General features: G+C 44.0%; 1 long non-coding RNA gene across 1 annotated transcript in view; it reads right to left on the bottom strand.

Annotated features, from left to right (window-relative positions):
- LOC146768561 (uncharacterized) overlaps window positions 1–14,206 on the bottom strand; it is a 48,945-nt gene extending 34,739 nt beyond the window's left edge. Inside the window, exon 1 of the long non-coding RNA XR_014954268.1 lies at window positions 12,686–14,206. This is a non-coding gene — a long non-coding RNA (uncharacterized LOC146768561). The remainder of the gene's footprint in view (window positions 1–12,685) is intronic.
- Between the last annotated feature and the right edge of the window lie 354 nt (window positions 14,207–14,560).

Here is a 14,560-nt window from a genome sequence, read left to right as displayed (position 1 = left end):
AGTCCTTTAAAAAGCAATTCCTGAACTTAGCTTGGAGCTGGAATGCATTGACTGGCGTAGGTCAGGCTGCTGCAGCAATTAGGAGTTTGGATTCTGGAGCCAGTCTACCAGACATAGCAAGGAAGAACAACTTTTCTGCAATAGCCTTGATAATAGGTTTCTGAGGGACACTGCTCCTTGGAAGCAAAGTCTCTGATGCCATTTGCAAAGGTGCACCACGAGAAGACGAGAAGGAATTAGAAGACAAAACACAACATATGTTAATCATCTGCAATTCAGTCACCTTCCTGTATAGCTAGGAAATGAATATTTTTGTGTACTGCTAAGCACAAGACTGTGACTCTTTGTAGATAGTCCTTGAGCTGAAACAATAAAGAAAGCAGCTTGCTGCTTGTCATTCTACTGCAGCCCTCGTGAGAGCCAAAATAAGCTTTAGGGAAGTTCATGTCTAATTTTCAGACTTGGCTGCTCTAAAGACATCGAGGAGCCCAAAGAATTTCCCTACGGATGAGTCATCCTTACTAATTCCATGTTATTTCTCAGACCAGAGGTGAAATCCAGCCCAGGTCCAGAACCACGGCGCCGTGGGAAGGTTTGGATGGCACAAAACTGGGCATGGAGCCTGCTCATCAGGAACGTGCCACCTCCCAGGCAGACAAGCAGATGAGAACTTCCAGAGGGGACATGGATTTATTTTTCAGGCATGGAGTGCAATGTCCCCACAGCCACGGGCAAGCCCATGGACAAAGGCTGTGTTTTCCCACGAGAGGATGACAGAAAGGAGTGGGGGCTGAACATCTACTCCTGACTGCACCCATCTCTGGCTGCTCAGGTACCATGGCTGCTGGAGGACTCAAAAGCTAGTTAGGAGGATGCTATATAAACCCATGAGCAGATTTTTATCTTTTTCATTTGGTGCATATCGCCACACACTGTGGGTGGAGGCAGGGGTACAAACAGCCACTGCCAAGGACAGCTCTCCCTCCTTCAGCCAAGGCTGGAGCTACATCCTTTTTTCAATGGGCAACATTTTAGCTCATTTGCTACAGCTGAATAACTTAAAAAAAAATGATGCAACAGGGTGAGAAATTTAAATTTAAGCTGTGTGTGTTTATAAGCCAAGGAAATAGCAGTATTATTTATTTTGTCCCCAAACCCCTGGTAATCAGCACACATACAGCTGTATCTAAATCCTTTCTCTTCACACACATACCATCAACTCTTCCCTCTCCTGCTCTTGGCATCCCTTGCCTGATTCATTATATCTGCTGGAAATTTTTGAAAAAGAAAGCTCAAAAAAGACTAGAATTAAAAAAAAAAAATCACTAACATACTTATCTCAGTTAATAGAGGAAAGAGAAGCAATGAGGGAAATTCACACACACATGCTAAAAACTGTAAACAGAAGAAGCTCTTAGTTTGACACAGAAAGCACAGAAAATGTAAAATACAAATGCACAGACATAGGAAATACAAATAAGTTAATGAAAGTTATGTAAAGCCTTAGCTGATATCTGAAAAAGACAATTGGCCTGAAGTCTCACTTGCAGCATTATTTTTGTGAGGACCAGAGGTCAAATTCACAACCTCCAAAGGGCATTCAGATGAACTGAGTTAATTTTCAGGGGGATTTGGAAGCAAAACTCTTTTCACATAAAATCTCAAACCCTTCCCTCTCTGATTTTCCTTTTTCCCAGGTTTTTCCTGGGAATGCTAATGGTGCAGAGACAGCACCTAAAATAATCTGAGGTGCACACACTCATCCTGAGGGTACCCAGCACATTTGCAGAAAGCCAGTGACACACTGGGGAATAGTCCTGTCAAACCAAGACCTTCTCTCCATTTCTGTGGGGAGTCTTGGCTAACATCCAGCTCAGACGGAGTAGCTGAAAGTCATTTTTCTCTGATGTTCTTTAAAAGCCTAAATGCAACAAAATACTAGTGTGAGGCCATTTCCCAATGAGCAAAAGTGTCAAAAAGCCACCATCAGAGCTGGATCTAATTGGCACTCCCAGTAGGGAAGCGAGGAGGGAAAGGGCCAGACACAATGCCCTGCCTCCTGTGGCACTTGTTACAAAACTTTCTGCAGCACTTGTTCCAACTTTTGGGGCACTAAGTTTCATTTTTTTTTCCCGCCCACATCAAACCCCCCATGCTCTGTTATAGTTAAGCAGACACCTTGCTGACATGTTCTGCCTCTTCTTCCCTCCTGGCTTTTGCTTCCAGTGAACAGTTGTTGCTGTATGAAAAGTCACACCCTGGATCCATATTTCTGATTGGTTAAATGCAACTTAAAATGCTTGACCCCATGCCAGGCCCATGACCATTCTGGACTCAAAACTGCCATGGCTGCATTTAAATATATTTATAATTTTTGCTATCAAGAGAATATGACTCAATTGAGCAGAGAGTTATAGGGTCAAACATCATCAATTCTGCAGCTGAAGCCTTACCTCCCCACAAGTTGCTCCCAGGTCACTCCCTATTACAGTGAAACCATCCCAGAATCAAACTCTGCAAGATTGGCTGGATAACCTGACCATAAAATCAGATTCTTTGAGCTAACCAGGCTAGCTTGAGAGCTTTGTGTGGATTCCTGTCATGAGCAGCTTCATGGCAAAGTGGGCACAGGTAAGTTTTGCTGTGGGCAGTCCTGCAGTCATTGCCAGCCTGGCAAACCTGGTTTAGGGTCAGTGCCACCCCAGGCTTCCTCTGGGAAAACTGGCAAATCCCACGGAGTGCAAGCAGGTAAGCCTCTCGCTTTTCTGCCTTTCCTTGCAGCCTTCACTTTGCCTGGAAATTTAATTACCTGGAAATTTAATTTCCACTTTGCCTGGAAATTTAAATTACCCCACTCCAGGCACTTCAGAGGGCAAATCTGTTTAAAAAAGATACAAGACTGATGAGAGAGGATGATTAGGTACCACCAGCAGCTAGAAAAACATTACCTTATTTCCAGTGGTTATCTGCAGCTCTCCATGAATGGATGCTAAAACAAGTAGCACTTATTTCCCTTCAAGAAATAGCTTATTTTACACTATCCAACATTAGGTGGTTTCTAGAGCCCTCCCAGTAGTAGAAGAAGAAAAAATCACAACAGACTCATTTTCCTCACTAATTCTCCTCCTAAGGCATTCATCTGCTCTGCACAGTTGAGTTTATTTCCTCATTCCCCTTTTTTCTTCACTCTGTCCTCTTTCTTTGTTTCCATTCCCTCACCCCCTCGATATTTTTCTCCTCCTTTTCACCTTCTGCTCTGTAATTTGTGCTAGTCTGCAGGGAAACTATGTAAAAGCAGCAAATTTTATGTTTCAACCTAAGCACAAGGAGATTGGTCATTCTCATCTCCTCTGAAAAAGACTTTGAAAATTTTGGTTTTGCAGCCCTGCATATGAAAAGAAGCATAAAAGGGAAATGTAGCAAAAATTGGCAAATAGTGCATAATAGAGCAACAGGACTCTGGCACTGACTTTCCTACCATCCAGAGTTTGGAGAGGACAAGGCACATGGCAAATTCAGACAGAATTTCTGCAGCACTGTTTGGCCAAATAAAACCCCCAGGCTTTCTACACTGTCAGACTTAGCTCCAGCAACAATTCTTTCAACGCAAAAAGAGCCTTGTCCAAAAATGTCTTGGGAGTTTTGTCCAGAAAGAAGCCTGTGTGGGCATTTTAGACACCAGTTGCTGTTTAAGGGAATGTCAAGCCTTCCATATGAGAGGGAAAACAGCAACAGCACCAGTCCAAAGCAGGAAGGTGCCTGGACAGGGAAAAGACTAGACCAAGACTAGACCAACTCAGACAGTTTCAAGTAAACACATCTGTAGAAAAAACTATTAGTACAGATAAATGACAAACTAAAAAAAAAAAAAAAGTCAAATGCAGGCTTTCTGTGAATTCAGCTCTATTACTATCCTATATAACAATTTGATTGCTCTGCACCATACATTAACTTCTGCACAAAAAGGGGGGAATAATATAGGCTGCTATCAGATTCCTTTGATTCCTCCTTTTTTCTGTAGTATGTTATTAATTAACACATAATTATTGTCCTTTTTTGTAATGCAAAGAGATTTTAATTTTGCTTTTCTGGTTCCATGCCATTGCTGCAGACAGGATGCTTTTGTATGAAAGCAATGGCTGGTGATGTGTAATACAGCAGCTGGTTCCAAAACCTTGATTTCTCTGTTTACATCCCTGGCTTTAAAGTCCCATAGCAACTGAAGAAAAAATAATAAAAATTCCCAACTAAATTACCATATTGAAAACTTTCATATAATCCTATTTATGCAGAAGGGTTTTTCTTACAGCATTTTGCAAAGTTCCTTCCCAGCTGCTAATATTTTAATAAAATACCTTTATTATTATAGAGTGCACTGGGAATTAGATCTGGAACTTCTCTAAATGCAGCTTAGCTGAGAGAAAGAAATACACCATTAAAACCTTTGCTGCTCAGGTCTTTTTACTATTTCTTTCCCTTTCAAAGTGTTTTGACTAATTTCAAGCCTTGCACCTGCTTTGATCACCCATTTTACTGATTACATTTTCTTTACCCCTGCTAGAGAGGAGATTGGAGCTTTACTCCAGCTTCATTGACAACTCTTCCATCAAGAATGCTTTAAGTGATGAGCACTTTCTTTGGCAGCAAAGAAGGAAAACTATGATTCTGTTACACACAGAAACCATGATTCTGTGTTACACACAGAAGGCTGCCTCAAAAATAAATAAAGAACAGAACTCACCTAATATTTTATCTAGCATCTTCTGAGTCTCATCAGAGGAAATTAAAAACAAAATTGGCTTCTTGAGAGGAGAGATCAGACAACTTAAAGAACAGCTGCAATTTGTGTTTCTGAGAAATGAAAATTGAAATGCAGACTAAAGTGGATATAGGGTGATTTATTAACCTACTTTCTCCATTCTTTCTGAGTTGTCAGTACATTCAGCAGATTATCAATAGCACCATCTTTAATGTATGATTTTCAAAATGAAATTAAACTGATAGCTCCCTGTGCCTCTTCCTTCTCACCTCACACAGGGATGTTCAGAGGCCCTGGCAGCTCCTGTGTGCCCAGCAGGAGAACTCAGGCACACCCTGCAAATCTCACAGCCTGGCAAAGTGCAGTGGCACCACCTGCTCTAGCTATCAGTGCTGCTTGTGCCAAACATTTGAGAGCTTGCCCGAACACACGAGGCCTGCTCATGAGCAAAAATATCCAATGTTGCTCCTTGATATTCTGTTGGTTTAGTAATCTAACTCCACAGAAACTATATCAAAATCTACAAGCCATTCAGCTCTTAATCATAGCAAATCTGAATCAGTGTCAGTGAACACTCTGTGCATAAATTGCTGGCAATGTGGATTTATGCCACCAGGACATCATTCACCAGTAGCACCCCTCACATGATTAGAACTGTGGGATTGGAGAAGAACAGACTTACTTAGCTGGTTGCAATTTGAGTTGTGACCTTAACAAAAAAAGTCAGGGACTGAGGTTCACAATCTGTCTGTGTGGTTAAGTAAGAGTTTCACGTTCACCCTGCTCAGATTAATTGCTTCTTTAACCTGCAAATGCTGACACACATGCACAGCTGTGCACACTAATGGGGGGACAGCAGCTGAGTTTCTATCAAGTTTCATTATATTCTGCATGCTTAATTGTTCTCATCACTGAAAACCATCATTTTATTTAGCAGTTTAAACACAACAGAAATTCCATAACCTCAATTAAGTATTAAAGACGTTTATAAGCAAACAAAAAAAAATTTAGAGGTTTTAAGAGGAGCACATATTACATAGATGCACAGACTTGGTGACCTGGTGCAGGTAAAACATTTTTCTACTCACCCCCTGGGTCTGTAGGCAAAGCAGAGTCAGAGGCTGTGATAAAAAGTCTTTTGATTCATTCAGCTTAGCCTGGTGACACTAGCACGCTGGGTCAAGTGCACTGTAGCTGCCCATAATTGCAGATATTAATGAAGCTTTGCAAGGGATTCAAAAATGACTTTAAATGTCCATGCAGGCTAAAAACCCATTTTGTCCTCATATAAGCATGCTATATCATCCAAAAAATAATTCAGCTACTAGGGTTAAAATACACGGATCACTCTCAAGCTCTTTTACGGCTTTTACCCATGCCAGGCTTCTCTCTCCTTGGCTCATTATCTTGTTCGTCCCCTCTCATTTGACAGGGAGCCCATGAACATCAGAGCAGCACATCTGCATGCTGATGCTGCCAGACTTTCTGTTGCAAACCCCAGTTTGCAGAAATACAAACTGGGTTTTGTACTACAAAGTGCTATCCCCCCCTGAAGCTTTGAAAGCAAGACATTAGGCCCCAGCCTTGGAAACAGGTCATATTTGGATGTCTCCCCTCCTAGTTACCCTCTTGAGTGGGTGGATTTTGCCTGTGGAGTGTCAAAACCCAGGTGCCATCATCTTCCCCCAGGCACCCTCCACTCTCCTCTGCTGGTGTCTTCGCCCTGATGCTGCCTCCAGTGATCCTATGGTCCCACCCCTCTGCCCAAGACCCCTTGCAAGATGCTCCTTTTATGGATAAAAGAGGTAAAACCAACCCAGACAGACCATGCTTCCCAGAGACACCCTGCAGGATGACAGCATCCCCTGGACCTGGCTGCAGGGCTCTGCAGGCACTCGGCCTCATCGCTGCAGCACCAGCTCACCCAAGGAGGGAGAATGTAGGGGCAGCTTGGAATTTGGCTTCTTCTTCCACTCTGCCTCTGCTGGCCACCAGCTGCACACATATTTACTCAATAACCTCAACTAGCACCTGCTAAAATCCTTCTTTGAGACAGGAGAACTTAGAAATTTCACTTGTCAGCATGAAAACTTGTCTTTTTCCCGGAGAAACCAGGCAAGTCACACAGCAACTGCTCTGCAGAGGGTCCCTGAGGCATCACGGTGCCACGTGCCAGCCCTCCATTGCCTCTTCCCAGTGCCATCCTTTCTGTAACTGCATGAGGAGCTGGGAAGGGAGCTGTTCTATTTCTCCCTGCTGTTAGTCAAACTTGGGAGCATCCAACCGACACCAGTCTGTCAGCCTTACAGTTATTTAAAGACAGCCTGTCAGTTTATTATTAATAGCAGCAATTACATTATTGCAGCTAAAAGAGACAAGTGGGATTGCAAACGTACTGCAGCCGGGGTTAGAGAACTGCTCGGGCCTGCTTTGTGCTAGAAGAGGCTTTCAAGTGTGATTATATGAGCAAAACCTCCTCGCTGAGACCCACAATACATCTTCCCACGGCACATGGCAAAGACAGGGGCTCGTTCTGCCAGCCCATCTATAAGCTGAGGGGCCACAGAGCCAAACTTCAGCTAATCCACCCTTCCTCTCAGCAAAATCTACTGCCTCAGGTTTAGCAAGGCACTCATCTATCTACGTCATTTCTGGTCATTTCTGAGCTTGAGGCAGAGCAAACTGGCATCCACTTCTGGCACATCATTTGGGCAATGCCACTCCCTCATTTCCAGAGGGGGAAAAAACAAAAAAACCCAAAAAAAACCACTTCCCAAAGAGAATGTAGATCTCCAGCAGAAAGCCACACTTTATTTTTGCCCATGTAGCAGCATCTAAACTAGGGGTCTATATCAGCATTATTAAAATAGCTCAACCAATATTATTTTATGATCAGCAACTCCAAATGTAGGTCTTAGCCACTGGGAGAGAATCATCTTCCTAAGTAGGCACTGAAGAGCTCATGCTTTAAAGGCTTTCTGCAAGAAGGGAAACCGAGGCAGAAAGCAATTGAAAGACTCCCCCAAGGTCATGCAATACATTAATGCAAAACATGACCCTACCTGCTTTTTAGTCCATGGCACAGATGCCATGGAGGTAGCAATTTAATAAGCTACAAGCCCCATCTGTTCATTATTGTCTCAACTGGAGATTGCCATCCCCAAAGCTGAGCCACATTAATTGATTATATGAATGCTCCTGCTTTGACCCAATGCAAAGGCAGTCAATTTAATTTAAATCCTTGTTGGAGAAGATTTCAATTTGCTGGCTGACTTTATGCTGAAGCAGAAAGGAGCACTCACGGAAGTTTCATAACCCACTCCCGCCACGTCTGACAGAGCACATCTGTCCACCTTCTACCTCCCTGGCAATTTTTAAATCAAAACAAATAAAATGTGAAATGAGCTAAAGGGAAAGTTTCACTGTGGCACTACCCAGAGCTTTGGGCTGAACAGAATTTCAGCTAGCAGAATTTACCAAAATTAATAACATTTCTTCAGTTGGAAGTTTTCCCTGTTTTAAAGTTTCTCTGGTTTGCTTTCCAGAATCATGTATTTTCCCTTTCTCTCCATACTTAAATCTGGTAAAGAAAAGGGAGCACAGCTCATATTTTTGTTCCAACTACCAACATTAGGCAGAAGTAGTAGGGTCACAGAAGCTACAGAGATGGAAATGAGCTTTTATAAAACTCTCCCTAAATGCTGCATCCACTCTTCTTGACATTTTAAGTCATCAAAACTTCACTAGTGATATGAGATGCTGCTAAATTTTCCTCTCTTACCCTTTTCTTTCATTTTTATTAGTAGTTGGATTTTGATTACATTATGCCTGACAAGGACCAGCTGCCTCCACAAGTAACTGCATTATCATCAGAGGCAGCTACAAGTAAAAGCACAATGTAGGTAAAGGGGTCGCTGCATTTTTGTTTGTTTGTTTGTTTGTAAACTGCATGAGAAACCAATTCACATGCACCCTTCTAGTGTTAAAATAATAGCTTGGCTCCTAGGGAAAACCCACATCCATCCAACAACCTACCTCCAAAACCACCCTTTCCCTCTTTTCTCCATGAAAACAAGACCGTTTCTTGCACATATGAAAGTGCTTTAAAGAAAGAGCACATTTTTTGTTAAAGGAAAGCAATTTTTAGATCTTTGTCCTAGAACTTACATCACTGCTTTGTTTGCATTAGGAGTATTTTTCTCTTAGTCTCGGGGAAAATGAGAAAAAATACACAAATTGCAGCTCACAAAGCAAAAGGCATAAGCATGGACAATTCAGGTATCTCACTCCACTGCAATGACATTGCCAACACGTGCACCAGTAAATAAAGTAAGCTGATGTTCACAGGCAGCTGAACAAGGTGGTTTGAAGATATCCAAATTACTGCAAACAGCCCATTTCTCTTTCTCTTTCACCTTCTACCCCATCACTTGACCGTAATGGTACTTTTGCTGTTCATCACTCTCTCTCCCCATCAATTTTCATTGCCCTCCACAGCTTCTTTATCACTTTTGTTGTCAAAACTACAGCTACCTTTATCTCAAATGTTTGCCATAAATTCTGGCAATAGACATCCAACCCATGAAGAATAGAAATAAATTGGCTACTTTTAAGAGGCACTAGGTGATAATGTATTTTTTCATACCCACAGATACAGCCAGCACCTTCACATCTCTATTGGAAAACTGACTCAGCACTAATGGCCTTGCTCTGACTGGTTGTCTGTCCCCCTGCACTATTTTAAGAAGCAAGCATGTTCTGGTGCAGTAAATAAGAACCAAACCACCACATGACTCCAAAGAGTCACCAGCAAAGAAATATATTCAGCCATTCCCTTTCTGCATATCCGGCAGGATGTTCTACTACAAACTGTCATTAAAAAAAAAATATTTTAACTCTAAGCTTTGCTAAAAGGCACTGAATGCTCAATAACAGAACTATTGCAATCTTCAAAAGTGTAAAGTGATACAGTGTTATCGTTCAGAAAAAGTAATTGTGAACTCAACGCCGTCTTTTTCTTGCAATTTTGTGGTGTTTTTTTTTTTTTCTGGAGGAGGTTAGTTTTGGGTGTGTTTGGTTTTTTGGGTTTTTTGTGGGGGGGAGGGTTTTTTTTTCACTTTTACACTGATGCAAAAGCATTGACTTTAGGAGGTGCTGAGGTTTACTCCACAACAAACAACAGAGAAAAATCCATATATCTATGCAGACATGTGTGTTCCTCAAGCCAAAATGTGTGTTGGGAGCAGGCACCAACACGGAGTGCCCAGTGCACCTTTCCAGCACAGTGCCACAGCACAATCTGGTGCCTCGTTCCCAGCTCTGCTGCTTCTACCCAGACTGAAAAAATACAACATAGAGCCACACCAAGAGTAAAATACTTATGATGAGTAAGTCTGGCCTCATGAAAAACTACCAGATTTATGTGTATCGGACATACCCAGGAAATTTCAGTTCTCTCACTATTTGAGATCCCTTCTCTTTTGAGGGAAAACCTCAAATTTTGCTCAATGACTCCACAGCCACAGCCCTGCCATCCTCATCAACAGCAAGACAACATTATTCCCACTATCATGGGCCACACAGTTAAAAACAGAGACACATAAATCTCTAGCTGCTGACAAATCTGGAGAAACATGACCCAAATTCTGGCATCACCAAAATCCTTAGAGGCTAAGGAAGGGGTTTAAAAAAAAAGTTTCAACCACCTTTTTTTTTTTTTTTTTTTTTTTTTAATGACATAGTGAAGGAAGAAAAGAATGCACAGAGATGCTCTGCTCATCTTTTGTCACTGGAGTACCCCTAAGACACAGAAAGACAAACTCCTAAAAAATGTACCAGCTGAAAGATGTGCTCATGGAAGCCTCTTGTCCTTTTGCTCCTTGTTTACCCTGACCAAAATAAAAGGGTAAGGCAATCCCTGGCTATTGGGAGACTTCCCATCAGGGCAGGATCTCCTGTGAGAGCAGCAGCCCTGTCTCCCACAGCTTTCATGGTCCCTGTCCTCCAGCAAGAGCACCTGGCCCAGAGCTGTCCCTTGTCCTCAGCAAAGCAAGGGGCAGTCACACTCGTGGGGGGACAGCAGCTTCCCCAAAGGTGGGCAGCAAAAGTATCCTTGCCTACAGCTTTCCAGTCTAATTTTGCCTTTTAGAAATCAATTGTGATTCCTTAAGTTTCCAAAAAATAGAAACAAAAAGCCCAGCTCACCTACAGAGAGTGAGCTCTCCATGGGCTCACCTCATCCAAGGGCTTTGTGCTCGAAGGTGTGGGGGGAAATCAGCCACCAAGGCTGCAATAAGCTGCCAGGGGTAGAGAGGACAAGGAGAGAAGCTGAGAGGATTGAGATGGCAGCTGAGCTCCTTTCCTTAGAGACTCAGAGGCTGGTGCTCCTCTGCTGCCCCTGTCACCCTGAGGCCACCCCTGGAGTCCTGGCAGTCAGGTGTGCAGCCAGCACGTTCAGGTGACAGTCACAGCGTGCACACACCTTGGCACACACGTCAGCAAGTGACCTGGTGCTGCTGCAAGCCAGCAGCTCGTTATCCACCATGCCTCCATCCCCTCCAAGCAGACAGGCACCCAGGGAGGTTTTGTGTGAAGGGGACACTGCCATCTCAGACCATGCCCACCTGCACGTGTGAACCAAGGCAGCCACTGTTGTGGCTAGGCTGATGTACACTCTGCAGAGCACTCCCTCCTTCCCCTTCTAGCTTGGCAGCATCACTTGCCTTCATTGCAGCTACTTAGGCACATCTATGACACGGGGTTTGGAATTTAAAAATAGGCAATCCTAAGCAAACCAAAAAACAAGAGTGGAAGAGGGGATGGAATTATTCAGGCATTTTTAGGCTGTGATGCACAAGTGAAAAGCATATTCATTACTGGGAAACACTGATATTTCCAATTTACATTCACATTTGACAGTTGAAAATGCAGCTCAGCCTCAGAAAGGTCTCTCCCATCCTTCCTTCTTGCTTCCCAGCTGAGCTGCCAAAGACAAGCAGTTCACCTCAAGACCTGGGTGCTGCAGAGCCAAGCTCCCCCATCCCCCAAGGTACTTGAGCTCGCAGGGATTTTCATCCCAGTCCCACAAAGCTGGCAGGAGAGATGGCCTGTGTGTGCAGGGCAGCAATGTTTGGTGGCACACAGCTGCCTTTTCAGGACCTGGGACAGCCAAGGTCACCTTCCACCACACCCTTGCTCTTGCTTAGGCAAATCTGGCCTGGGGTGACATTTCAGGCACCCCCCCAGTTTTTACATTCCCAGGGTCACAGATTAGCAGCCCCCACCTTGTTTACAGGGCAGCCTCAACTTTCTGCTCTCTTACCAGGCACCTGCCACTGCCACCACCCGATTTAAAGCTGCTGGTGCTGGCTGCATCAGTAATGCAGTCACTGCTGATGGATCATGATGTCACAGGCACTAGATTGCAGCATTGCTAAATGGATCTGGATGATAAAGGGAGGAGAACACCTGTATTTAGCACAAATGTCTTCATAATCAGCAGGGCCAGGAAAGGAAATAGAATTAGGCAAGAAAATAGAATTAGCACTATTCCAATACTAACTGGAAGAAACGTGATGCTTTAAACACTGAGTACATGTGTCTTTTCATGGAAAAGGATGTTCCTGCTGATACGCTGGAGGCAGAGTGAGCAAAGCAAGGAAAGGGGGAGCTGAAAGGTGGAAACACAGGCAGAGAGAGCATTGTTTTCTGCATGAAGGCTTTTACTTTGAGGAGAAGCAAGAAAAACAGAAAGTATGTCACAGACCAAGGAGACTGAATTTTGTTTGTTTATTCCAGAGAGAGATGAAGCTCAAGGCTCAACAGGCCCAGTCAGCACTGTGGCCCCATGGAAAGGACTCCTCGTGTGGGGGAGCTGTACCTCAGCTTCATTTTTGGCCATGCACCCTTTCCCCTTCCACCTCTTACCTCCATCCTTGAGTGCAGGATGTCCAAGAGACAGAGGTGACAGCCTCACATTGTCAGGCACGTGCCCAATCTCAGCAGCTTCTGTCATGCAAGCAGTGCCAAGAGGAATTCCTGCTGGCATTTTTTAAAGCCACACTTAGCTGGCATCCATCATTCACAGCTCTCTGCTTCCTCCCTCACATCTTCCTTCAGCTCTCACAGAGCTGCTGCTTCTGATTGCAGGATCTTTGCTTTTGAAGGCAGCTTGGGGTGGACTGACTCCTTTTGGCTCTCTGGAAATACAAAATAATGACATGTTTGTTACTTTTGTGCACAGGAACCATTCAAAAGAGACAGTGCTCCTGACAGCTCCTGGAGAAATGATGCCCCAGTGACAGGCTTCTTTTTAAAGCCTAGGCTCCTCCTGATGCCCATCTGTGATCCTTAACATTAATAGGAGATGTTTATGGCCATTTCAGAGATGACAGGCTCCAGGTTTTCAATCTGCAAAAGAAACACAACTTGAAATTGGGCACTATCCTCTCTTCAAGCTGCGTGATTTGACTAAAAAAATGAACCTGCTGATGGAGGAAATCTTTCCATGACCATAGAAGTGCTTTTGAACAGAAGCTTCATGATCCCTTTATCTTCAGGGGTATCATAGCACTGGCTAGAAGCAATAACTTTCAAATATTCACCCAGCATTAGGCTTTTGGCTAAATATCTTGACATAGGTCTGGTAATAGTTATATTTATGCATTTCTCTATGTAGCCAGTGGCATGCAGGATTTGGGGGGGGTCTATCTCCTTTTTCATATTCTGCTACAGATTCCCTGTGCTGCTTAAGCAGGTCAATTTATTTGCAGGTAGCTCATTTACTTTTATTTTGGAGGCTAAGACAATACCTTTCTGCCTTTAGAACACCAGGGCAGTAACTGTGAAGTTGCTAGTTAAAAAGTGCTGTAAAGGTAATAAATTACCACTGCTGGATTTGCACCCTTCTCTAAGTATCCTTGTCTACAGCTTTCCAGTCTAATTTTGCCTTTTAGAAATCAATTGTGTAATTGATTCCTTAAGTTTCCAACTTGAAACAACAAAGAGAGCTGGTTATGAGAAAGAAGTGATGCTCATTCCTCCCTCTGCTGAAACCAAAGGTGTTGCACTAGATCAGTCACAAATTCTTAGCACTACCAAAGGGTAGTAGCAGGCTCCCACAGCTCCAGGTTACTTGGAAAGCTTAAATCTTTTTCTAGTCAACCGAGTGATGAGTAGATCAACCACATCCCAGCCTCTGATGTTTCCAGCCCCAGGAGCCTCACAGGGAGGGAAAACTGAGGTGAACTGCACAGGGAGCAAGGAGCAGCTGGGCAGGAAGATCACCCTTCCCTTGTTCATCCAGTGCTCATCACAGCCTGTGAGCACTGACCCTGCTCTGCAAGGCTGGAAGGATGTGAACAAGAGGATGGGAACAAGGGGATGGGAACATGGGAACAAGGGGATGGGAACAAGGGGATGGGAACAGGGGGATGGGAACAAGGGGATGTGAACAAGGGGATGAGAACATGGGAACAAGGGGATGGGAACAGGGGGATGGGAACAGGGGGATGTGAACAGGGGGATGAGAACAAGGGGATGGGAACAAGGGGATGGGAACAAGGGGATGGGAACAAGGGGATGGGAACAAGGGGATGGGGACAAGGGGATGGGAACAAGGGAATGGGAACAAGGGAATGGGAACAAGGGAATGGGGACAAGGGGATGGGGACAAGGGGATGGGGACAAGGGGATGGGAACAAGGGAGTGGGAACAAGGGAACAAGGGGATGGGAACAGGGAGATGGGAACAGGGAGATGGGAACAAGGGGATGGGAACAAGGGGATGGGAACAAGGGGATGA

The sequence above is a fragment of the Lonchura striata genome, chromosome 1, assembly GCF_050655825.1.
Source record: "Lonchura striata isolate lonStrDom1 chromosome 1, ASM5065582v1, whole genome shotgun sequence".
NCBI classification, from domain to species: domain Eukaryota; kingdom Metazoa; phylum Chordata; class Aves; order Passeriformes; family Estrildidae; genus Lonchura; species Lonchura striata.
Note: the sequence above shows the minus strand (reverse complement) of the source record. Positions and strands in the feature narration are given on the sequence as shown.